This window comes from Orcinus orca, chromosome 4 (assembly GCF_937001465.1).
Source record: "Orcinus orca chromosome 4, mOrcOrc1.1, whole genome shotgun sequence".
In the NCBI taxonomy this organism is placed as follows: domain Eukaryota; kingdom Metazoa; phylum Chordata; class Mammalia; order Artiodactyla; family Delphinidae; genus Orcinus; species Orcinus orca.
In genome coordinates this window covers 89,407,874-89,431,692 of record NC_064562.1, presented here as the reverse complement: position 1 = coordinate 89,431,692, position 23,819 = coordinate 89,407,874, and the positions used below count along the sequence as shown (strand labels likewise).

General features: G+C 45.4%; 1 protein-coding gene across 5 annotated transcripts in view; it reads right to left on the bottom strand.

Moving 5' to 3' along the window:
* The window catches only part of APBB2 (amyloid beta precursor protein binding family B member 2), a 384,909-nt gene extending 368,209 nt beyond the window's left edge, over positions 1-16,700 (bottom strand). For all 5 annotated transcript variants that reach the window (XM_049709563.1, XM_049709564.1, XM_049709570.1 and 2 more), the window contains exon 1: positions 16,502-16,700. The gene's annotated coding sequence lies outside the window, so the exon portion shown is untranslated. The remainder of the gene's footprint in view (positions 1-16,501) is intronic.
* Positions 16,701-23,819: the final 7,119 nt, after the last annotated feature.

The following is a 23,819-nucleotide window of genomic DNA, read 5'->3' as shown; positions in this document are numbered from 1 at the left end:
CTCTAATTATACTGAGCGCATTCTCAGGACAGAATGCTCAATGATTAAAGAAATAACTGATTTTTTTCCTCAAGAAAAACATCACAACCCCAGTTACAATCCTTTGAAAGTATATATCACCCTACAGAGAGTATAGACATTTTCTTTGTTTAAAAGCAATTAGAAAGAAATGCAAAGCAGCTACAATTACAACCAAACACAGTTTGTGTTTCTGACACGAGCTTTCTCATGCTGGTTGGTCCTCAGACTCTCTCTACTTTCCCAGGATATTTCCTGATTTTGCAACGCTCTTGTGTCTCAGGGAAATATCAATTAAAGGGTATGTGTGTGTACTCAAGCACCTGCATTCACATTTACCGAGTGCCTTCCCCATGCCGAGTTCTGTCCTCATAATCTACACTCAGCCCAATCCTATCACCTGCCCTAGCTGTGTGCCCTGGGACAAACTGGGTGAGCCTCAGCTTCCCCACCTGTATCTGCAGATAACTACAGCAGCTACTTCACAGGCGCATGGGACCAAATGATCTCCAGGTTAACACATGCATCACAGACAGTGGCTGCTGTCTCACAGGAGGTGCCCAATAAACATTAACCCTTATAATCTCTACAGGATCCTCTTCAGGTGAGAAAAAGTAGGTAACTTTTGCTGATAGAGACCAATCCAGCATCAAATCCCAGCCCGTAGGTCTTCCACAGCTGTTAAACTATAATATGAGGCATCAAAGACACTGAGGAACTGTCATCCACATTCTCTGAAGATACTTAAAGGGGAGGGGGGAGGTAACAGTCAACACCAAGACTATGTAGTTGAATATAAAGCATTAAAAACCAGGGGGCTTCCCTGGTGGTGCAGTGGTTGAGAGTCCGCCTGCCGATGCAGGGGACACGGGTTCGTGCCCCGGTCCGGGAAGATCCCGCATGCCGCGGAGCGGCTGGGCCCGTGGGCCGTGGCCGTGGCCGCTGGGCCTGCGCGTCCGGAGCCTGTGCTCCGCAACGGGAGAGGCCACAACAGTGAGAGGCCCGCGTACCGCAAAAAAAAAAAAAAAACCTACTACCGGGCTTCCCTGGTGGCGCAGTGGTTGAGGGTCCGCCTGCCGATGCGGGGGACGCGGGTTCGTGCCCCGGTCCGGGAGGATCCCACATGCCGCGGAGCGGCTGGGCCCGTGGGCCGTGGCCGCTGGGGCTGCGCGTCCAGAGCCTGTGCTCCGCAACGGGAGAGGCCACAGCAGTGAGAGGCCCGTGTACCACACACAAAAAAAAAACCTACTACCAATTACAAATATCTCCCCATCATTCTTCTTTAAAAGAATTATCTGTTTAAATATTTTAATACTAAACATATGTAAGTTTTTGATCAAGGACCATCTTCCACAGCACAGTAACCGATGTGGAGTTAATCTAAAATCCTGGTCCACCTACCAACGACTTCAACAACAGGAAATCAAGGCAGTAAATATCTTGATCACTTTATAGCACACATTTTCACATTATCACAGGAAACCCTCCCACCCAGGTAGGTATCGCTCTAGATATTTTATAGAGAGAAACTGGGGCTCAGGCAGGGCACCCACCTATATCCACCTATCCCAAGGCAGGGCCCAAAGTGAAACTCGGCTCTGTCTAGATCTGAAGTCCATGCTCTCTTTAGAACCACAAATGGACAAGGCAAAAGAAGGGTGAGGCCAGCTGGCCGCTTGGCTATGAAGGCACACTCAACAGAATACATGGGAAAGGTGCCACAGTTTTTGAGGACATCCCAATGAAGATTAATTTTTACCAAATCGCTTCATCTTCAAAGCAGAAGTCAGTAACATACATGACCAAAAACATGACCCACACAGAGCATACCCAATTTCAAACTTCAAACCCACATAGAGCATACCCAATTTCAAACTTCACGATTTCAAACTTGTCTGGATCAGTGTTAGTCCTACACTAAAGAAAGCTTTTGAAAACACAGGAGTTGAGGATCAGGTTCAGCTGAGTGGCACCTGTACCCTCCCCAGCTCCTGGGGTCCTGGGAACCCGCACAATCTCAGAGCCTCAGCCCCGGGGGCAGATTGCACAGACATCAGAACAGCTGCCCCAGCAGCTTCAGTCCAGTGCAAATTAACTCCTCCTTCAGGTTCCACATTGACAATAAGTCAGAAGTCCTTGGGTCACAGTACCTCTGCTGGTGAGGACACAGGACCAGTTCTCTTTTTTTGGGGGGGGGAGGGGTTAAACCTTTTTTTTAATTGTGGTAAAGTGTACATAACCAAATTTATCATTTTAGCCATTTTTAGGTGTACAGTTCTGTGGAATTAAGCACATTCACAGTGCTGTGCAACCATCACCACCATCCATCTCCAGAACTTTTTCATCTTCCCCACCTGATACTCTGAACCCATTAAACAATAACTCCCCATTATGACCTCTTCCTTCCAGGCCCTGGCGACCACCTTCCACTTTGTCTCTGTAAACCTGACTTCTCCAGGCACCACATATAAGGACATTCATACGATATTGGTCCTTTCGTGACCGGTTTATTTCACTAAACATGATACCAGTTCTCTTTCGTTCCCAGTTAGTCTCCTTGAAGAAACACCCCTGAAATGCACATCCTTTAGATGAATTAAGAATGAATACATGAGAATTATGTTTTTCCCTTTTACTCATTGCTAAAAGGATACAGAAACACTGAGGGTGGCTGGGGAAGAAGAGAGGGAAAGCCAGCAGAGTCATCCCCAACATCTCTACTTGTTTCTACTCATTCTCCCACGAACTTTTGCTTTATGCAAATGAAATGTTTAAAATCACATCACACGCAGATGTAGAGAATGGACTTGAGGACATGGGGAGGGGGAAGGGTAAGCTGGGACGAAGTGAGAGAGTGGCATGGACATATATACACTACCAAACGTAAAATAGATAGCTAGTGGGAAGCAGCCGCATAGCACAGGGAGATCAGCTTGGTGCTTTGTGACCACCTAGAGGGGTGGGATAGGGAGTGTGGGAGGGAGACACAAGAGGGAGGAGATATGGGGATGTATTATACGTATAGCTGATTCACTTTGTTATACAGCAGAAACTAACACACCATTGTAAAGCAACTATACCCCAATAAAGATGTTAAAAAAAAAAATCACATCACATTGGGTATCCTCCTTTGACCTAACCATCTATCAAAAGGATATATCTGCAAGCATTTCAAAAGTTAGCTTTCAAGGTCAACACTAAGGAAAAGCAAATGTGATTTCATAAAAACGTGTATCCACCGAGCTCTCCTATGGAAGGAAATTGTTTTGGGCAAGATAGCACCACACTGTTTAATAGCTGGTGCTGCAGAAAGAAAGAAACACCTTTACAAATGTTCATACAAAAATCATTTAAATGTTAAGCAAAAATGTATATAGACTCTGAATGGGGCCATCCATCCCACTATTATCTCTCTCAATGGAAAACAGCACAATAGCATCTAATGAAAATCCTGTTTTCTTTACAAGAAATAAAGATAATAATGCCACAAATCAACACTCTCCCCAGTCGTCTATCTTTATTGGTTTTTCTTGTAAGCCACATGTTCTCAGAACAAAAGGGGGAAAAAGACAAAATTCAATACAATGCCACATCTTATTTTTGCTTTTTATTTCTACTTGCAGCTTGTAAAATATACACATAACAGCACGATCTGGTACCAGTAAAGGAAAATGACTTAAGCTAAAATAAAACTCAAGTCAGCAGGAGATGGCTTTGATCGGGAGACCATTATATGTTAAGTAGATGGAATGCAAGACTTCCTCTATTTATTTTAGTACAAATAACCTCAAGTCCTGGAAAAAAAGACATTTTTAGAAAACGACACTGACCCAATTGCTAAGTCTCATGAATAAGAGTGGTGAGTGTTACTTCTGTTGCACCACTGCTCATACATTTTCTGCTCAAATCATTGCAATACGATTAATTCAAACACGGGCTTTTTTTTCCCCCTGAAATTCGGGATAATAGATGGTTGAAGACATGGAGATACTGACCACAGTAATGGTATGCAACAAATCTACTGTTCACACTAAATGTACTGTCCCATTTAGGGAAAGCACCAATGCCAAGAAAAGAGTACCCTGACAAGGGGGACCCAAAAGCACCAATCACTGCAAATTCAAAGTCTAAATTCCCAGAACTAGAAGGAACCCCCAGGGACCCCCAGCCCTAATTCTCCTTGTGCTCCACACTGGCTCCTTCCCTGGGTGGAGGGTTTTGGGGGCTATTCCATCTATATCTGCAGCTTCTTTTAACCCTCTTCTCAGTTAAGTCCTACTGCATCTTTCTGGGAGTTGCCCCAAGCATTAAAAATCAGCAGCACAGGATAGGGGCCTCCTCCCATCCCTGAAAACTGAACCAACACTCTTTTACTCTGAATTATTCTATCTATGCAAATATTCTTTCAAAAAGACTCATCCAGGGCTCTCCCTCAAATGAAAATTTTCAGTGAGCTCGCCCGACCTAGTCCATTTCCTGCCCTCCATGCCAAACTACAACCATAAAGATGATCAGAGAATGAAATTCTTCACAAAGACAGACCTAGTCCGTCAGCTCTGACCTCACGTAGGACCAAAACTAAACACACCTCAACAGAAAAAAATCTAAAAGCCAATATTCTTTTAAGTCGGGAAGATTCCAAAATGTCAGCAAAAACCCAGGACAGGCTTAACCAAGTCTGACCCCAAGTTTATTTTTCTCATACCTAATGCTCAGCCTTAGCAACTCCAGCTGGTCACTCCTCTCTCCCTCTGTCCACTTAGAGTCAGCTGGCCTCCAAGACAATGTCTAGATATCCGAAAGATGCAATGAAGTCATAATTTGAACAATTCAAGTCAAAAACCACTCTCCATTAGCCAGCTCCTCCCCTAAATGCACCACGCGAGCAATGATCTCTCCGGCTCGAGATGCCATTTATCTTTGGACCCAAGCCAGTGGGACCGATCCACTGATCAGGCATAAGGAAAACCAATAAAAGAAATGCTGTCCCCACTGAAGATCCTGCAGTCCTCCACAAAGATGAGAAAACACTGAAGGGTGAGCAGAGAAGTCTGCCTCACGTGAAATGTTCGTTCAGGGGCATGCAAAGCAGAACTTCCAGAGCTGGCTGTCCAAGGTGTGCGCCAAGAAACACCAGTTCAGAAGAGACTGTGCAAGATGCACCCACAGGCAAATGCTGGGTTAAAGGAAGTTAACAAACTTCTTTTCAGCAGGACTTCTTAAATATGCTGATGGAGAGTAGGTATACACAATTTTCTGAATTTAATGGCAGAAACCTTTATTCACAATATATTTCCAATCACTCAGGTTTCTAATCACTTTGAGAAACACTGCTTTAGAGTACCTGGAAGCAAGCCTAGAGCCGAAGCCTGGATGACCGATGACCAGGCACAATAATAATGAGAGATATCAATCCAGTTTTCAGGACTACAGGATCATTAGGGCTCCTTAAGGAGCTTTTTTCGTTTGGGGGGGGGGGGCGTATTCCTTGAGTATCTTTTTTTTAATTAAAGTATAGTTGATTCACAATGCTGTGCTAGTTTCAGGTATACAGCAAAGTGATTCAATTATATGTGTATGTGTGTGTGTGTGTGTGTGTGTGTGTGTGTATTCTTTTTCAGATTCTTCTCCATTATAGGTTATTACAAGATACTGAATATAGTTCCCTCTGCTATACAGTAGGTCCCTGTTGTTTATCTGTTTTTTGTTTGTTTGTTTGTTTTTTGGTTTTTTTGCGGTACGTGGGCCTCTCACTGCTGTGGCCTCTCCCGTTGCGGAGCACAGGCTCCAGACGCGCAGGCTCAGTGGCCATGGCTCACGGGCCTAGCCGCTCCGCGGCACGTGGGATCTTCCCGGACCGGGGCACGAACCCATGTCCCCTGCATCGGCAGGCGGACTCTCAACCACTGCGCCACCAGGGAAGCCCTATCTGTTTTATATATAGTAGTGTGTATCTGTTAATCCAAAACTCCTAACTTATCCTCCCTGCCACCAAGAGATGCTTTAAAGTGAGGCCCTCTGTACCATTCTCCTGGCCTAAAATTGCTCCTCTCCATGATCCTGACATGGCCATCACTTACTGCCACTAGGGACACAGCTTAATACTCACATACTAGGACCACTTGATCTAAAGGAACCCACTAGGCACTTTACATCACATCACCCGTCTCTATTTCTTCACAGACCCTCCCACAGAGACAGCAGAGAGTGTTTTAATCATCGCCATGCCCCTCAAACCCACTGGCACATACTAAGTGCTTAATAAACATTTGCAGAATGAATAAGGAAATGAAGTATTCTGGCTATCCCTCCTTCTGGCTTGGAGAAATGATTAAACATCTGGTTATACTTAATTTCAGTTCAATATGATTTATTATTTCAAATAAAGGGGCCATGCTTATGCTGTGGCTAAATTAAATGACATCTGCATTTCCTGTGAACACATATTTTCATCCTGAGCCACTATAAGGAAACGATGTATTTTTGATTCATTCCAGAAACAATAATGGGTTTAAAGGTAGCCCCTCCCCTAGACTTCTCTAGAATCTGGACACAAAAACCACAAAGTTAATCGGCTCTTATGTTAACTCATACCGACCCCATTAACATCATACTATAAGCCTATACCACCATATCTGGGGATAAACTCTCAGGAAAACTAGCTGCTGAAAATGTCCTGGGGCATATTTATCAAAGCCTCCAACGATAACATTCTTGTTCATTCACACACTCATTCTTTGACAAATGTTAATCAAGCACCCAGGACTTCCAAAACACTGGGAACACAAAGATGAAGAAGCCACAGTGCTGTCCCTCCAGGGCTTACGGACTGGAAAAGGAGCCAGGGAAGTAAACGGTTACAGTTCTGCGTGCTAACAAAGGTGGGATGTAAGTGGGTGTGAGGAAGCTCACCATGGGAGCGAGAAGAACCAGTCACCCTGTCCTGGGTGACCATGTTCCAAGTGCAGTCCCCAGATGAGCAGAATCAGCATCTCCTGGGAAATCATTAAACTGCAAGCTTTCATCAGGCTACAGACACCACAGGCCTATGGGATCAGAAGCCCTGGGGTGGGGCCGGCCGTGTGTGTTTTAAAGAGCCCTCAGGTCACCCTGCCGCACACTGAGGTGGGTGATGATTAAGCTACTTCCCAAAAGGAGGAACGAAAGTCAAGCAGGTAAAGAGCACACAGACGGCAGGGATGGTTGCAGGCGATGGGAATAGGACAAAAGGCCAGAGAAAACTGTCGTGTTGTAAATACCGTGAGGCCCGAGCTCAGAGCACGAGATGCAGAGCAAGCAGGCCATGAGGGGCTCACATGCGGTGCCAAGGAGCTGGGCTTCCTCCTGAGCGCGGCGAGGAGCCCCTGCGGGTGGGGTGGGCGTGCCCAGGCCTGCGGATCTCAAGAGATGACCTCGGAGACCCTGCCGAGAACAAGGAGAGGCCCTGGACGAGGAGCTGCAGACTCCTAGGTGAGAGGCAAGAGCGGTGGGAAGGAAGTGGAGGCACGCTTCGGAGCTGGGAGTCAGGGGCGCCTGACACAGCGGCAGAGACGGAGGGGCCAGGTGTGCGGTGGGATAGATGGAGCATCCCTTCTCCTGGGAAGCTTGCCTGACACACACCCCACACCCAAACAGAGCAGCTGCTGATCTGGGAAGCACACATCGCATTTTACTAGTTCTTTAGCTGTCAGAGGCAGTGGCCGTCCCAGTCAGTTTCCATGTGCATCGTTTGGAACGGCGCCCAGCACTTGGAAAGCCAAACTGATTGAATGGAGCTGGACAAGCCGAGAGGCCACTGAGAGGCCACTGCTCTCATTCAGGGGAGAGAGGACAGTGTCATGGGGAAGGAAATTAGAAACCTATATCAACTGAACTTAAGTTTTCTCTAGTCTGTTGATACCATTCAAGACACTGAAGGAAAACCTTTACAAGTCAATCACGTGATAAAAATTCAACAGTAAATTTGATCTGTTGTGTGGAGTCCACAAGCTCACCTTCCAGCTGAAAGTCAGAAAGGACCATGGTTTGAGTGCATGTGCAAGTGAAAATATGACACAGCTCTAGGCCACAGAGAGACTGCCACCTAATCGAGATAACAAGTCCGCTTTCTTTTGTTTTCAGAACAACTCTGCAAAGCCCAGAGGTAGAGGACAGAGACATTTCAAATCCCTCTGAGACAGACCGAGTCTTTACTTTGATTTTTAGAAATGATCTCCAGCAGGCAGATAATGCTGTGACCCAATTACAGGATATTTTGGAAACAGCAGGCACCTAACTTGGGGGTGGAGCTGGTGGGCGCAGAGGGAAGGGTTACTAAGCAGACGGTACCACCTGCCTCTCGGTCCTGCATGGAATTTGATAAAGAAGGGAGCTGTGACAATCAGGAAGTAATGCAACGTCTCCCTTGACCTTCTTCCCGTTTTCTCACCATTCCCAAAATAGACAGAGCTAAGGAAAATCATAAATATGTTTCTCAGCCCTCTAGGGGGAAGGTTCATTAAAGGCATAAATTTGGGTCCCTGGGGAAAAAAAAAATGGATGAAAGGCAAAGGAAAGCCCTAGAATCAAGAGGTGGTAACAGTGGAAAATAAAACCCATGGCCGAAAAGGAACAAGAGAAACAAAAACAATGGTCAGCTCTTACCCCAAAGCACACTGAGAGGCGGTACCATAAGCTCAGCTGTCCTGGATTCTCCAAACTCAAGCTCTTCGGAGACAAAAGTTAAAGTTGCTGCTTAAAACTAAAAATAATAATAGCTGTTAAGGTCTTACTTTATGCCAAGTATTGTTTCTTTGTTTGTTTGCTTGTTTGGGGTTTTTCTGTTGTTTTTTTTGGCCTCGGCGCACGGCTTGCCCCGACCAGGGATTGAATCCGGGCCACAGCAGTGAAAGCACCGAAATCCTAACCGCTAGGCCACCAGGGAACTCCCCCAAGTACTGCCGTAAGCCCTTATCACACCTTACCTCACGAAATCCTCGTAACTACCACACTATGAGGAAACTGAGGCACTGTGTAATTCTGTTGTCCAAGTGTAACTGTGGTGTCCGAGATCACATGGCTATGAAATTGCAGAGCAGTACTGGAATCCTAAAAGTCTGGCTGGTAACCACCAAATTTCACCTGCCTCCGCATAGGGCTGTCCTGTGCACACACTGCAAGATAGTTAGCAGCATCCTTGGCCTCCACGCACTTGATGCCAGCAGTACTTCTTCCATAATCATGACAATCAAAAATGTTTCCAGGGAGTACTGCCAAATGTTCCCCAGAGAGCAAAACTGCTCCCTCTGAGAACCACAGCTACAGAGATTTGAAAGGCCAAATCTCTAGGTCCTTTATAGAAGCAGAGGCAAATCCTAGGTGTTGGATAGAAGAAGCAGGCTGCAACACTTCCACTAAGCCAAAGAAAAATGGAAAAGGAGACAGCTGAAGGGTTTTCTGTAGCGGGTTCCGCCACAGTCCTTTGCCACGGCTCCTATAAGGCCTGTAAGGCCTCCCTACTCTCCCCTCCCTCAGAGCCTCACACACATGCCTCTACTGAAGCACCTTATATTGACACTCTGGTACATTCCTTTCTGTCTTCCTGAACTTCCCACTGTACCTGGCACCAAGTATGTGTTCAACAAACATTTGCTGAACAAAGGCATGGACAAACGAAGCCGAAGTTTCTGAGTGTACCCAAATGAATGCATGTCTGTCTGCACTGGTGATCTGGAAAAGGTATAAAAAAATAAAACTTGGTTATCGGGGAGGATAAGAGGCTCTGCTCAGAATGCAACGTTGAATCAGTGTTTCCCGAAGTATCTATGCCCCTCTGAGATCACTGTGAGTCCGGACCATGCCTCAGTTCTACTCAAAAATTCAGCTGTATTTGTTCACTCAAGAATGAATCAACTCAAGAAACCTAACTCGTAAGGAAATTCTATTTATTCATAACTTCCACTGATACAGAGTACTGCCCAGCAAATCAAAGACACTCAATGTGGCAGGTCTGCTGGCTGACTCTACTGCCCAGGACAAAGGTCTACTTGGGAAACCAAATGAAGATCAGAAGGTAAGAACAAAGCCATCAAGCAGGAGTTTGATGCTCCCAGGAAGGGGTACCCACCATCCTCTCTCTAGCAGCCAGAAGTCTCAAGTGAGCCTCAGCGCTGCTGGAGAGGCCCTGAAATCCTCACATCAACTTTCTGAAGTCATCAAAGGCCTCTGTCACCCCAACACTGCCTCATGATTGGCATGTGACAACTAATCAGATTCTGGTGTATTGTATTCACAATAGAAATATCCTAGACCAGAATCTGCCCCGAGAGATTCAACACAGCAACCCTTAGTTTCAGACATATTTAGAAATTATATTTGGATTTTCCAACTATTCAATTTGTGTTCAGACGAAAGAAATGCACATGGGGGCCATAATCTGGAGGCAACAGCTCCACCACTAAGCATATGCAGATTTAGGTTAATGGGATTTTGAAAATGGACAAAAGGAGAAATTTTCACCTTCTCCCCAAGGCTGAATCTAGGAAAGTTTCATGTTGTGGTGGAAATAATAATACAGGCTTTGTTTAGGGCCTGGGTGAGTCCTTTAATGTTTCTGAACCAGAGTTTCCTCACCTATAAAAAGAGAAAAAAGAAGAGGGTACCCCAAAAGACAAAGTGAAATGTTTCCCGTATAGCACCAGGCAGAGGTGGCCCTTAATTAATAAATGTTATTTCTTCACCCTGGCAGTTCCTCAGCAACCCATAGACTCCTGTGTTGATTACAGTTCCAAGGCAAGCATCACTGTTCACTGTGTAGCCTTTAGTGAAAAGGACCTCAGTTTCCTTATCTCTAAAATAGGAATAGCACTACAGTATTTTGTAAGAATTAAATAGGGTAACAGCTGTAAAGCTCTTTGCACAAAGAGATCCACAATATTAATAATATATTATTATTACGACCAGTGAGATCCAGATATTACGAAGCACAGATTTTTTAAGTATTATCTGAAAATACATTACCTATTTTCTTAAGCTACTATTTAAAACTCAAAAATAATTTGGGGTTTTTTTTTCCTCTCCTCCCACCCACTAAGAGCAACTCAAACTAAAGGTGAATAATACCAATTCCATGAGCAAATTATTCTTAAACTTCCTCTAGCGACTTATCAAGGCTCACCCTGGAGGGCATGGCACTGCAGAGATCCAAACCAAGCCGGCTATAACACAACTCCCCGTTCTATGGCTGTAACTCCATCAGCATTTCCTAGAATCACCAATCCTGAATTGCTAAAGCACGCTGTTTGGGCAAAAAGAGACCTGTATGCAAAGAAACAAAAACCGAGATGTGTCATTTCGCAGCCCAGCCTGCTAAAGTTCACATTTCAGTCCCTTGTCCTTTCTGCTCTCTCAGAACCTCATCTTTCATCTTGGCGTTTTCCTTGTCAGTCTTGGGCTATAATTCAAAAACACTCGCTGGTTCCCAGAGCACTTTCAAAATTAGCTTCTTCTCAGCTCCTAGGACCTTGGGTCTGTACCAATGACTCCACATTCCTGGAAGGCCTGGAGGCGCCATCAGCCCACCCAGAAGCTCCAGTTTGGCTTGGCCTCCACTATTCAACTTGATCCTGAGGGCAGAGCTCTCTACATCTCAGGCCCAGATTCCCAGACTTATCAATTTCATGGACCATTAAGCTGCCAAATAAAAATATTCCCATCAATTTGTACAAGAAATCTTACCCCATATCCGAATGATATCATCTCAGAGAAAAGGACACATCTAATGTGAACACACTTCTGAAATATTCACTACGCTGCCATCATCATCACTTGGGTAAGGAGAGTGGAAACCTCACCAACAGACAACAGCCCTGGCACTGTGACGTGCACATAGTAGACACTCAGTTACTTTCATGTTGTGTAGAAACTAAGCTCTGATTCATAGGGGAGCGATTTGGGGAACGCTGCATTCCATACCACCGGTAATGCCAAGTCTTCCTTCTTCAACAACAGAGGTTCCCTTCACTCTCTGGAGCTCTGCAAGTTCTCCCCAACCTTGTCCTCCAAAGCACACACTTTTCCTAGCTCAGTTCCAAAAGTGCAGTCGTTTTAGTCAACTTGAAAGGTAAAAATCAAAACAAACCATTCTGCCTCCTATTCCAAGCATTCCTGAAGCATACTTTCCAGGAGAGTTACACTGCAAAAACCTCAGTTATCGCCTAGCAGACAAAATTTTGCAAGATTTTCACAAGAGGCAAAGGGTAGAATGGTTCGCTTTATTTACAATGACCAAATCATTCACAAACAATAAAGAAAAACCTTAATCCATAATTCCATACCATTTATTTTTCGCATGTTCTCTTTCCATAGCTGTCCATATGAATCTGCACATTTTATACACCAATAAGTGATACATTGTGACTTTTTTCCTGCTTGTAAAAGTAATGCCTGCCCTAGCATTTGTTCAATGCTTAGAAGACTAGGTAGGATCCAAATATTATGGAAATAAGGTTATGTACAGAGGGAATGTCTCCTGTAACTCTACACCCAATGGCCTCTGATACCTTTAAACCGATCAAGGCTTCTTACTTCTTGCCAAGTTGTGATGACTTGACGTTCTAGCCTCCATGTCCTTCCTCTCTTCCAGCTCTCACCTGGTGTTCGCAGTTACTGCCCCGCTCCTACCACAGGCCCAGCAACACTGGAGCCTAGTTATGATCAGAAACTCTAGACTTACTATTTATTATCACTTATTTAAACGTTGACAACTCTGGCTTCTCTTCACCTGCCTCACTTAAACGTTAATGAGGCTGAGTTTTGTGACCATCTTAAGAGCAAAGTATACTACAAACACCACGTTTCCTTTGCTCTCTGCCCCATCATCATGGCTTGCCAAAAGAAAATTTCACATAGCTGCATCCCGACAGCCATCACTCCTGCTACTACGGCAGCAGATCAATACAGCACCTGCTCAATACAGCGATGGTGCTAACATGAACTGATAATGATAATTTTATTCCAGAGACCAAGGGCGGCAATTCTGATCAACAGCTGAATCGACAGGACAGGGACATGGGAAAAGTTTGTCCAGATTTCACATGGGTAGGCCCCAGCAGCCAAGGTACAGGGCGGCCTCCTCTACAGCCCCAGAGGAGACTTATTCATTGGATTACCTGCATGCCCAAGAGCAGAGTGTCTCCTCAGAAGATGCCATAAAACAGTTTCAAATATCTACTACGGTGCTCTACCCAAATCTAATCATTACCTTATCTCCTACCTAAACCTGGCAGCGCCACAAAGAGTTAATGTTATGACAACCATCCTTTGACAAATAAAAACCAGAACGGATGTAGGAATTGGCCAAAAAAAAAGGAAGGGCATTCCACAAAGCAGGACAGGCCAGACTTAGTGAAACAAAATCGGCTTCATCTAAGGTTTTATCTATAGTCCCCCTTTCCAAATGGATGCATCACAGGCCCCTGGACTGGGACATGAAGGCCCAACAGACACCCAGAGGGTGCTTTCTACTGTTACGCTCTCATTTTACATATGGGAAAACTGAGATCCAAAGAAGTGAACTGACTTTCCCAAGGTCACACAGTAAATTTAAGTAGTGGACGACCCTGGCCCAGGGTCAAATCCCACCAGATTCTTTATTATGGAGAATCTGTCACTCTGCCTTTGACAAACTATTTCAACCGAAAGAAACGCCATCAACACATATCAACACGCAGAATATGCACTAATAACACATAAAATTAAAATGGGTAATCTGGGCTTACCTTCCTTACACTTATTTGTTGGTAGTACAACGTTGTTGAAAATAAATGAACATAAAACAGTTTTTAAACCTGGATGGAGGCTTCTTAAAAACATTCAAATCATTTTGAAGACAGGCTGTTCCAATCAAGTCTAATTCTAAATAACAAATATGTTATACAAGAGAATGCTTACTGAATAATAATGAAAACAGTTGAAGATAGTCTCATATAAAATAAAACTTTGAAGTTCTATTGCTGTACAAGCAAAGGACTGTCCACCTCCTCAGAGGGACTTTCTTGGGAAACTGACATTTATGTCAAAGATGCTGACACATAAGATATGTAAGAAGTTCAATATCAGACTTGACACATAGTAAATAATGAACAAATGCTATTTTCCTTAACTTGGGATAGGAAAATAACCATCACCCCCATAAGTAGTAATATCTTCTTACAATACTTTACTAAAAGTCTGTCCTATGCCCCTGGAAAAGTTCAGGGGTTATATCATCAGGGTACTGAATATTTTAAAACTGTAACTGAAGAAGGCACAGGGAGACAACATTCCATTTCTCTTAAAAGACAAATTTAGATATCCTGAAATGAGGGTAATCAACATAACCCTGTTCTAGTACAATGGCAAGCCTTTCAGTATTAATTCCTGCTGTAACAGAAAAGAGAGGGAAAAAAAAAGAATTTGATGTTTGTTTTTGTTTCTCTGGTGGCAGAAAAAAAAAAAGTCATCAAAAAGTTGAAACATGACATAAAAAGAGTTAAGTTTTAAAATATTTTATCTCTGTACACGTGGATTCTTGCACTATTCAGTAGACTTTTCCTAGGTGATTCTGTAGTCAGTATTCTTATTACTCCAGTTAACTGTAAAAAGCCAGTCTTTCACACTTTAGCTCATCGAGTTTTTCCACTACCACTTTATAAAAGTTTCAGAAAAGGGGACCCTGTTGGCTCCCTGCAGATGAATTACTTAGTCAAAAGTATCCTTTTGAAGAGAGAATGAAAGAAGTAAACACCTTCCCTGGAAAAGGATCTCAACTTTAGAGTTCTTTCTCAAAGGCCCTGAGCAAATATCTAGACCAAGCCCAGCCTAGGAAGACCCTGAGTGATTTTTCGAGGTCATATAGTAAGCCGATGACCAAAGGACAGCTATAGAAACCTTGCATCTGTTTTCCCCAGGTGTTCTGACTACTGGACCATTGTACTCTACTGCCACCTGTGTTCTCTCAGCATTTCCCCCAGCGTGGACGTTCCTCATCCTCCTGACAAACGTCATCCTTTCAAAACAGTGCCCTTTCTAGGACTGTGCAAGTTACGATGAACAACTGTTGAACAAATAACTGCTTTCAAGCTACAAACTGAAAACACAACAAAGCGGCTTCATAAAGAAATCCCCCTTCCTGAAAGGCCATCTACCCGAATTCAGATATTCTTAATTATCATGGCCATTTAAAGACAAGATCTGAAGTATAAATCCATGACAAGAAAAATAAACCAAAGACTTAAAGAGAACCAAATCCAGAATAACGGATCAGGATGCCACTGTCTGCTTTTTAAATCAGTGAAATATTAAAACAAATGACAAACCAGTGCCAACATCACAAAGTTTCTTCATTTCTTGGAATTCAAACAGCACTGCTGGCATCATTTTATGATAATCCTTTAAGTATTTTACCTAAGTCATCAGGCGCAATGTAAAGCCAGTGACTGAGGGACTTCTAAAAAACCTGCGCCCAATCTTGTGTGAGCTTCCGACACTGACCTTATTCTCCTCTCAGTGTTGGTCCTCCCCAACCACTCAATCCATCCAAAACCGTCTGGGACAGTCATGGCTCTAAACAGCGCTGAACTTGACTACAACTCTAAATCTGATTTCTTCAATGTATGATTTTTTTAAATCCAGGTCCCACGCTCCTTCGGCCCTTGGCCCCTGACCCCTCAGTTCTAGACCTCACCGCCGACATCAAGATCACCTTTCATTGTTTCTATGGGACTCCGCACCCCTCCCTCCGTCCAGCAATCTTTTTCATCGCACAAATGTCATTTCTAGCGTTCAACCCTCCATTCCGCCCGGCAGGCAGCAGAAGGGATTTCAGGACCAGCTTCCCTGATTCGGTCCCCTTCGCACAGCCATTTTCTAGTTAAAACGCTCCCTGCCTCCGAGGGGGAAATGAACTTTTCCCCCTTTGAATCCCCTATAAGCCAGCTCGGTCTTCAACTCCCCGGCAGGAGCGCGCTGCCGCACGGGGAGAGCCCAGCCGCACAGCGGAGGCCGGTGCCAGGGCAAGGGGGTGTGCGCTCTTCCCCGCCGGCGCCCACCCTCACTTTTCCCCTCCGCAGCCCCCGCCCAGCACCCCCTCCAACCCTGTCTCCCCCGCCCCAGGCCCTGCGAAGCCCCGGCTGCCGATGGAAAGAGGGCGCCGAGAAGCCAGAGGGAAGGAGTCAAGGAGTGAGCCCGCGGGCGCCGTGCCACCCAGCCCTGCGGCGCGGGCGCAGGGCGCACGGGACTCCGCAGCAGACGCCCGCTGCAGATGCGGTGGCAGCTGCTGCAGCTGTGGCTGCGGCTGGGCGAGCGGCAGTGGCCGCGCAGCCCTCGGGGCCGGGAGGAGAGGAGCAGCCGCCCCGGCTACGCGCAGCCACTCGCCGCAAGCTGCTGCCGCTGCCCGGGTCTCTCACCAGTACGCCCGGGCCGCCCCGGGGTCGAGAGCAAAAGCAAGGAAGAAAGCGGGGCTCACCGGCGGTTCGCGCGGCGCTCGCCTCGGCTCCGGCTCCCGGCAGCTCTGCTCCAATCTCGCCCTGCCAGGAGCGCCAGGATCAGCTGCGGGTACAGCGCACGAGCTTCCTACTTGAGACCAGGACTGGCTTTGGCCACTGAGCATGCCCAGTGCCGCTCCACGAGTCCCGCTCAGAGAGCGGCGCCGGCGAGATTCCACTTCTCCGGGCTTTGGCGGCGGCTGCGCGGAGAGGTTGGAGGAGCCCAACCGGGCGGGGGCGGATCCCGAGAAAGGCGGGGCCGGGGGCGGGGGCCTGGAAGGAGGGGGCGGGCCGCGCTCCTAGAGCGACCCCTGCAGGCAGAGGCTTTGGGGCCTCTTGAACTCGCGCTCCCCTTATCATCTGAGAAGATGGCAGGGAGGAATGCGGGCCAGAGTGTCGAGACCCAAGGCGATGCATCCCGGTATGATAACCCCTCCATAAGGCTCGGCGTCTGTCTGCACCAAAAGGTAACCTTATCCCTGGCTAGTCTTTTCTCCCACATGTCTGCATTCCCTTATAATGGGAAAATGTCCTCAGATGAGAGCTGCCCAGGCCCATCCAGCTGCAACTTGTAGGTGAGATCTTCTCCTTCCTTCTGTCTCCTTATCTAGAACCCCAGGCATATGCCACACACACACACACACACACCATTTCTTGATATGAAAATCACAGCAAGATCGCCTCAAGGAAGAAGTACACCTGCAGGAGGGGAAAAACATAATTTCCTTTTCACCTCCAGGAATATTAACTAAATTTTAACCAATTTAAACAGACAAGCAAGATCCTGATAAGAATGGATACTCAATAGGTAGTAATCAGTGCTCTGCCCCAGACACTGTGAATAACGTCCCCAAGGCATCATTGGGGTTGCTCTTCACCGATGTGGTGGTCAAAGTTGAGCCTGCGTCAGAATCGCATGGAGGGTTTTTGGAAACTGATTGCTGGACAGAGTCTCTGAATGTGTAGGTCTGTGGTGCAGCCCAAGCATCTGCACATCTAACAACTTTCCGGGTGATGCTGGCGCTGCTGGTCTGAGGACCGCACTTTGAGAACCACTGCTCTACACACAGCCTTACCTACTATCTCCTTCAGGAGGATTGTGCTAAAAGTAATTTAATAGTAACGACAAAGTGATGGCTCCTCCTCACTCATCCTCTTCCTCACACCTCCAGAATGCACTCCTTCCTCAAACAGCAAACTCACACCCCACCGGTCCTTATTCTTCATGAGAGGACTCAATGCAGTTGGGGCCGGCATTACGTTTTTCCTTCGACGTCATAAATTTATTGAGGACCCACAAGATCTTATGGTTAGCCTGGGAATAGCAGTGAATAAAAAAAGAACCTAGACCCCTGCTTTCATAGAGCTTAGTCCAGCGAGGTGGTCAGAAATCCATTAAATAATCACTCAAAAATGTCATTTCAAACATGAAGAGTGGGGCTTCCCTGGTGGCGCAGTGGTGGAGAGTCCGCCTGCCGATGCAGGGGACACGGGTTCGTGCCCCGGTCCGGGAAGATCCCACATGCCGCGGAGCGGCTGGGCCCGTGAGCCATGGCCGCTGAGCCTGCGCGTCCGGAGCCTGTGCTCCGCAGCGGGAGAGGCCGCGACAGTGAGAGGCCCGCGTACCGCAAAAAAAAAAAAACATGAAGAGTGTTAGGAGGGAAATCTACTAGGTGTGTATAAAAGAGTGTATAATGGAACCCTGACGCACACTCAAGTGGGGTTGGAAGGAATGAGTGGTAGGGGGAAGCTGCCTTGTGGAAGAGGGGTTTCTGGCATTTGCACCCCCAAACCTCTGCCACGAACAATTTCCCTCAGACCAATCTGGAGGCCAACAATCACATCACTCCTTCCGCAACGCAAAGACAATATTGCCACTGAGAAATCCCTATAAATCCTTGAAAGTGCTCATCCTTGGGGCTGAGTCTCTGCACCCCAAGATACGCCTATGGAGTTCGTGCACCAAGGATAGTTGGGGGCCGCAGTTTAACCTACTTTGAGAAAATTCAGACTCTTAACTCTAACGCCTTTTAGTTCTAGCCTATGTCCTTCAGGCCTAGAGAGGCGAGGAAATTAGCCCAAGACCACCCCTTCCGTCAGCAGCAGAGACGGGACCCGCCACCGGCCTTCCAGGCAGGTCATCTTTCCTCAGGTACTCTATTCCCTCGGACTCCACAGCTCTCCAGGAGTCCGGCCCTACCATCCCCACTCTCGGGGGTCCGGGGCGGTAAACGGCGCCCGCCCCTGCAGGCTTGATCTCTTCGGGACCGGGAGGAAAACCCGCGGTGGAGTCCTTGGCGGCGGGGCGGGGCGGGGCGGGGCGGGGAGACGCGCGCAGGCGCAGTGGCCGCCAGGTTGGGCAGAGGAGGCGCCGAGCTCCACACCTGATGCAATCAGCCTTCCGGAAACGGGCCCCGCGGCCGCGCTCACGCAGGAAACGCTCCTGCGCCCTCTCCCGGCCGCTGCGCCACTCGCCTGCCTACCGAGTCTCCTCACCGCTTGACTTCGTCCCGGGCGGAGGGTGACATTCGGCGATCCACAGGGGACCCGCAGGAGGAGTTGGGAAGTCACCGCCAGAAAAAGCAAAATCCCTGGCTGCCCCTAATAGTGACGTGGAAACGGCCACAGAACGTTCCGTGGCTGCAGGAGGAAATTCCCTTAATGATGTATTTCCAGAGAGGATGGTGTTGGGGGGAGCTTTTAACCTTCCTTGCTTGCTTGCTTCCTTCCTTCTTTCGCTTCCCGACACACATTTTCTTTCTCCCTCACGGAAAGGAACGTTTATAGTCATAGCCGTTTTCAGGCAGTATGGAGAGGACTCCTGGCCACCCCCCCGCCGCGTTGCTTCATAAGTAACGGCACGTTAGCTCGCTGCCTAGAGCCTTCCACCACGCATTTTACAAATAAGTCATTGGTTTCTTTGTACCTCTTCATTTCGGTTTACAAAGAAAATCATTTTTCGTTTCACCACCTCATGCAATTTTGATATCTATTGTGTTTTTTTCCCCGTCATGCTGACTCACCCATGAATTGTTTTCCAAGGAAATGAAATATTCCAAGAGCATGTTTATAAAAGCACGGAAGTAAAAACTACCTGTGTACGTCCTTTGAGACAAAGGGGGAAAGAAAAGGCAGATTCAAGGAATTTTATTTGGAAGGATACTTAGGAGATCATTCTAGAATCAAGTCTGGGTCAACTCTTAGATGCTGCAGAGGACCTGTGGCCCAAAGATGGCTTTTCCTAAACAGACAACTCAGCAGAAGTGGCACTTGAACACAGATTTCTTGACATCCCAATCTAATGAAAAAATACATTTGTTATTTGCATAAACACTATACAAAGTGCAAGACTACATCACAATGCTTTCAGTCCAAAGGTTACCAAGTACAAAATCGATGGCAACAAAAGAGATCCTATTACTTGTTCCTATTTCTGAAGTCATTAGTCTTTAAAGAGTACTTGATTTATCCAACCACTATACAACCTATCCAACTACTTCTAGGATAATCAGAGACTAGGCATTAAATATCTTAATTACAGCAGTACGACATTCTTCAGAACTTCCAGACATTGAGAAATCTTTTGAGTCAACATTTAGAGCTTTTAATATTTTTGCTTGATCATGTGGTGTATGAACTAAGGTTAAACCAAGGGAATTTTAATGATCACAACAAAATATCAGGGTTAAGATTTTCCACTGTACTGATTTAAAGTACTTTATCAAAACAGAAATCAAAGTGAAATACAAAAATGACTACAAATAAGAATTTTCAGAACCCTACCCACTTTTTTATCTTGATGAATGTGTATTTCTTTTCTGGAATGTTCTGACATTTAGAGAACTGGGAGAATACCTTCACTTATGCAAAAACAGAGTCAAGTAATGTCAAAACACAGAGGTGCAAAGTGCAAACATCACAATAAGGGACTATTTACAGAATAGCCAGCCTTTAGTGGGTGCTAAGCCAGTACCAGATACTGGCTAAGCATTTTACATAGGTTATTTAACTTAATCTTCACAATTACCCTATGAGTTAGTACTATTGTTATCCCTATGTTACAGGTAGTAAAAGTGAAGTTTGAGAATGTGAAGTAATTTAACTCAAGGCACAACAAACCGGTTCAGTGGCAGAACTTGGATTTGAACCCAGGTGTTTGCCTGGAGCTTGAGCTCTTAAGTAACACTCTATACAGAAAAATGTAAATACTGAGAAAATGACTGTGATTTTTGTCTCATATAAGAAGGGTAGCGGGGGGAATTCCCTGACAGTCCAGTGGTTAGGACTCCACGCTTTAACTGCCAAGAGTGTGGGTTCAATCCCTGGTTGGGGAACTAAGATCCCACAAGCTGCATGGTGCAGCAAAAAGAAGGAAAGGGAAGGGAAGGGAAGGAAAAAGAAAAGAAAGGAGTGGAGTATTATACTTACTCTCCTTCCAAAAATAAGACTTGGTAAAATTAATTTGTTGTCTGCAGTAGGAAAGAACCTCTTCCTAATTAATGAATTATAGTCCCCAAACTTAGGACCAATCTTACCCACAGATATAAGGCAGATGATCAAATACCTAGTGATTTTTGGGGTTACCAACAAGGCCTCTCCTCTAATGGACTGTCTCCATGTCTGGCTGGTTTCTCTAGTTCTAAACTGTCCAATGTGATAGTCACTAGCCACATATGGTTTTTTAATTTATATTCATTAGAATTAGAATTAAAATTTCAGTTCCTCAGTCATATTAGCCCCATTTCAAGTGTTCAATAGTCGTGTGGGCTAATGGCTACAATATTGGACAGTGCAAGTATAAAATACTTCCATCACTGCAGAAAATTTTATTGGACAGTGCTGCTCTAGTCCTTTATCCCAATAGTGTAAGACTTTAATCTCCCCTCATTCTTAATCATTTCCTCCTCTGAAAGGAACCATGTTTTTAGCTCTATCTAGCTTTCCTCTGAGCTTTAGTCCTATTTTTCCAAACTAAAATTGTTGTCAGAGTATAGAATACCATCATGGAAAGATACCAGCTTTGGAGTAAAACTTTATTTCACATCCCAGCTCTTTTATTTATCATCTGTGTGATCTTGGCAAGTTACTCAACCTCACTGGACCTTGATTTTCTTATCTACAAAATGGGCATCTTAATCTTTTCATCATCGGTTTGTTTAGGGTTAAATGAAATAACACATATAAGTCTTCTGGTAGGCCTCACAGAGATTTCCTTCCTTCCATTCCTATTTCAGTTAATGATATCACCAATTACTCAGGCTTCCAAACTAGAAATCTCAGTCATCTTCAATTCTTCCTTCCTCCTTAACCACCTGCATCAAATTAGTCACCAAGCCCTGTTGCTTCCACCTCAGGGATGTTTCTCAAATCTGGGCCTTCCTCTCTGTCCCACTTCCACTGTCCTCACTGGCTTTTCATGCACTGTTTCAGTATCCTGCTGACTGACCTTAGGGACACTCATCACTCCCAGTCCAAGCACTTCCTCTGTGCTGCTGCCAGAGTGATCCTTCTAAAAAACGTTGCTGAGGATGTCACTCCCTTTCCTTAAGACTACTGATGACTTCCAGTTGCTTAAGGATAAAAACTACTAAACCTAAGGACTCACATGACCGCCCCACCCCCACTTCATTTCAAACCTATATTCGGACTCCTCTACTACCAGCTTCCCTTTCGACCACCTGTTCCCCACCTCCACGCCCCCAGTACACCCCCTGCACTGACAAATTCCTGGAATAGGTAATGGCCTTTCTTGTCTCTGCCCTTGCACACACCCTTCTCAAGCTGAACTGACCATTTTATGTATTCTGTACCTGGCAAAATCCTACTTATTCTTTCTTATTATCTCTAGTACAGAATCTTAGTCAACTCTCCTAGGAAAAAGTGATGACCAGCTCATCCGTGACAGACGCTGTGTTCGGGCTACCCAGGTTTAAATCCTAGCTACACCACCATGCCACTGGTGGTTCTGGAAAAGTGACTTACCCTCTGCAACCTCAGTTTCCTCATCTGAAAAGGTTGATAATCATAGTATGTACAACTCAGTGTTGTTGAAAGTATATACTGAGATGTTGCACATAAAGCTCATAATAGTGCACCTGGCTCAGAGGTAAGCATTCAATATATATTACCTTAAAATTATTACTATTACGATCAATATTTATCTATTTTATCCTCTTGCCATTAGGTGGCTCTTTTTACATTTTAATTCAATTCTTTACTTTCAAGGATTTTTATATTTTACATTTATATTGGATTTTACATTAAATTAAAAGTGTTTTATTACAGAAGTAATTGATATTCATTGAACAAACTTTTGGAAACACTGATAACAAACAAAAAAGATGAAATTCTCTATTGTTTGAGACACTTCTTGGTTGCAAACAAAAGGAACCCTCTGTAGTTAATGTATCCAGAAAAAATTACTGGAGGGTTGTCATGTAGCCCACTGTATCAACATATAGATGGAGAATTGGTTCAGAAAAGGGTCAGGATCTATGGAAGCTGGCAGCAAAACACAGACCAGACTATGGCATACTGTGTCACCAATTGCCCCACTCCACTGGTCACTTGCTGTGGCCACTATTCCTGTACATTGGCAACTTAGCATCACAGTCTCCCTATTCACATTCACAGGTGAAAATAGATAAGGTCACACGTCCATGTCTCAGCAGTCTGAAGGCAGAGAGAGGGAACGTTTGCCTCCCTTCAGATTCCCTATTGGGAGGTAGGGCCTCCCACAACCCAAATTCATACGATAAGGGATTCACCAAAAATGGAAAGAGGGCCTTATCCCCTCCCCACCTCTCCCACCCCGTGATGTGTTACCCATGCTTGCTCACTCACTGGCAAACATCATGTACTTCCATGCTTCTGTGCCTTTGCTTATGCTATTAACTTTAGACTCCCTGCTTTATTCATTCACCTTCTGCACTTTTCAAAATCATACTCCTTCTTTAAAGACCAAGATTCCTCCTTGAATGTACTACACATGTTATGAAACTGAGCAGGACACTGCAGGGCCCTCCCAGGTACAAAAGCCCCTCTGAGTCACCTGTTTCTTGTTTATAGAAAAAGCTTTAGTCTCCTAGGCCTTCCCTGAATTCCAAAGAATAGGCATAAGCAGTTACTAATTAGAGAACTGAGAGAATGCAGAAACAAAGTAAAAGTCGTTAAACAAGAAGTATAATGACAATAATTCAGCAAGAAAACAGAGTCCTACTTCCTCCTTAAGGGATATACATAACACTCTGACACTCTCTAAGTTGTTCTACAGGAACTAAGGCCCCCCGCCCCCGACCC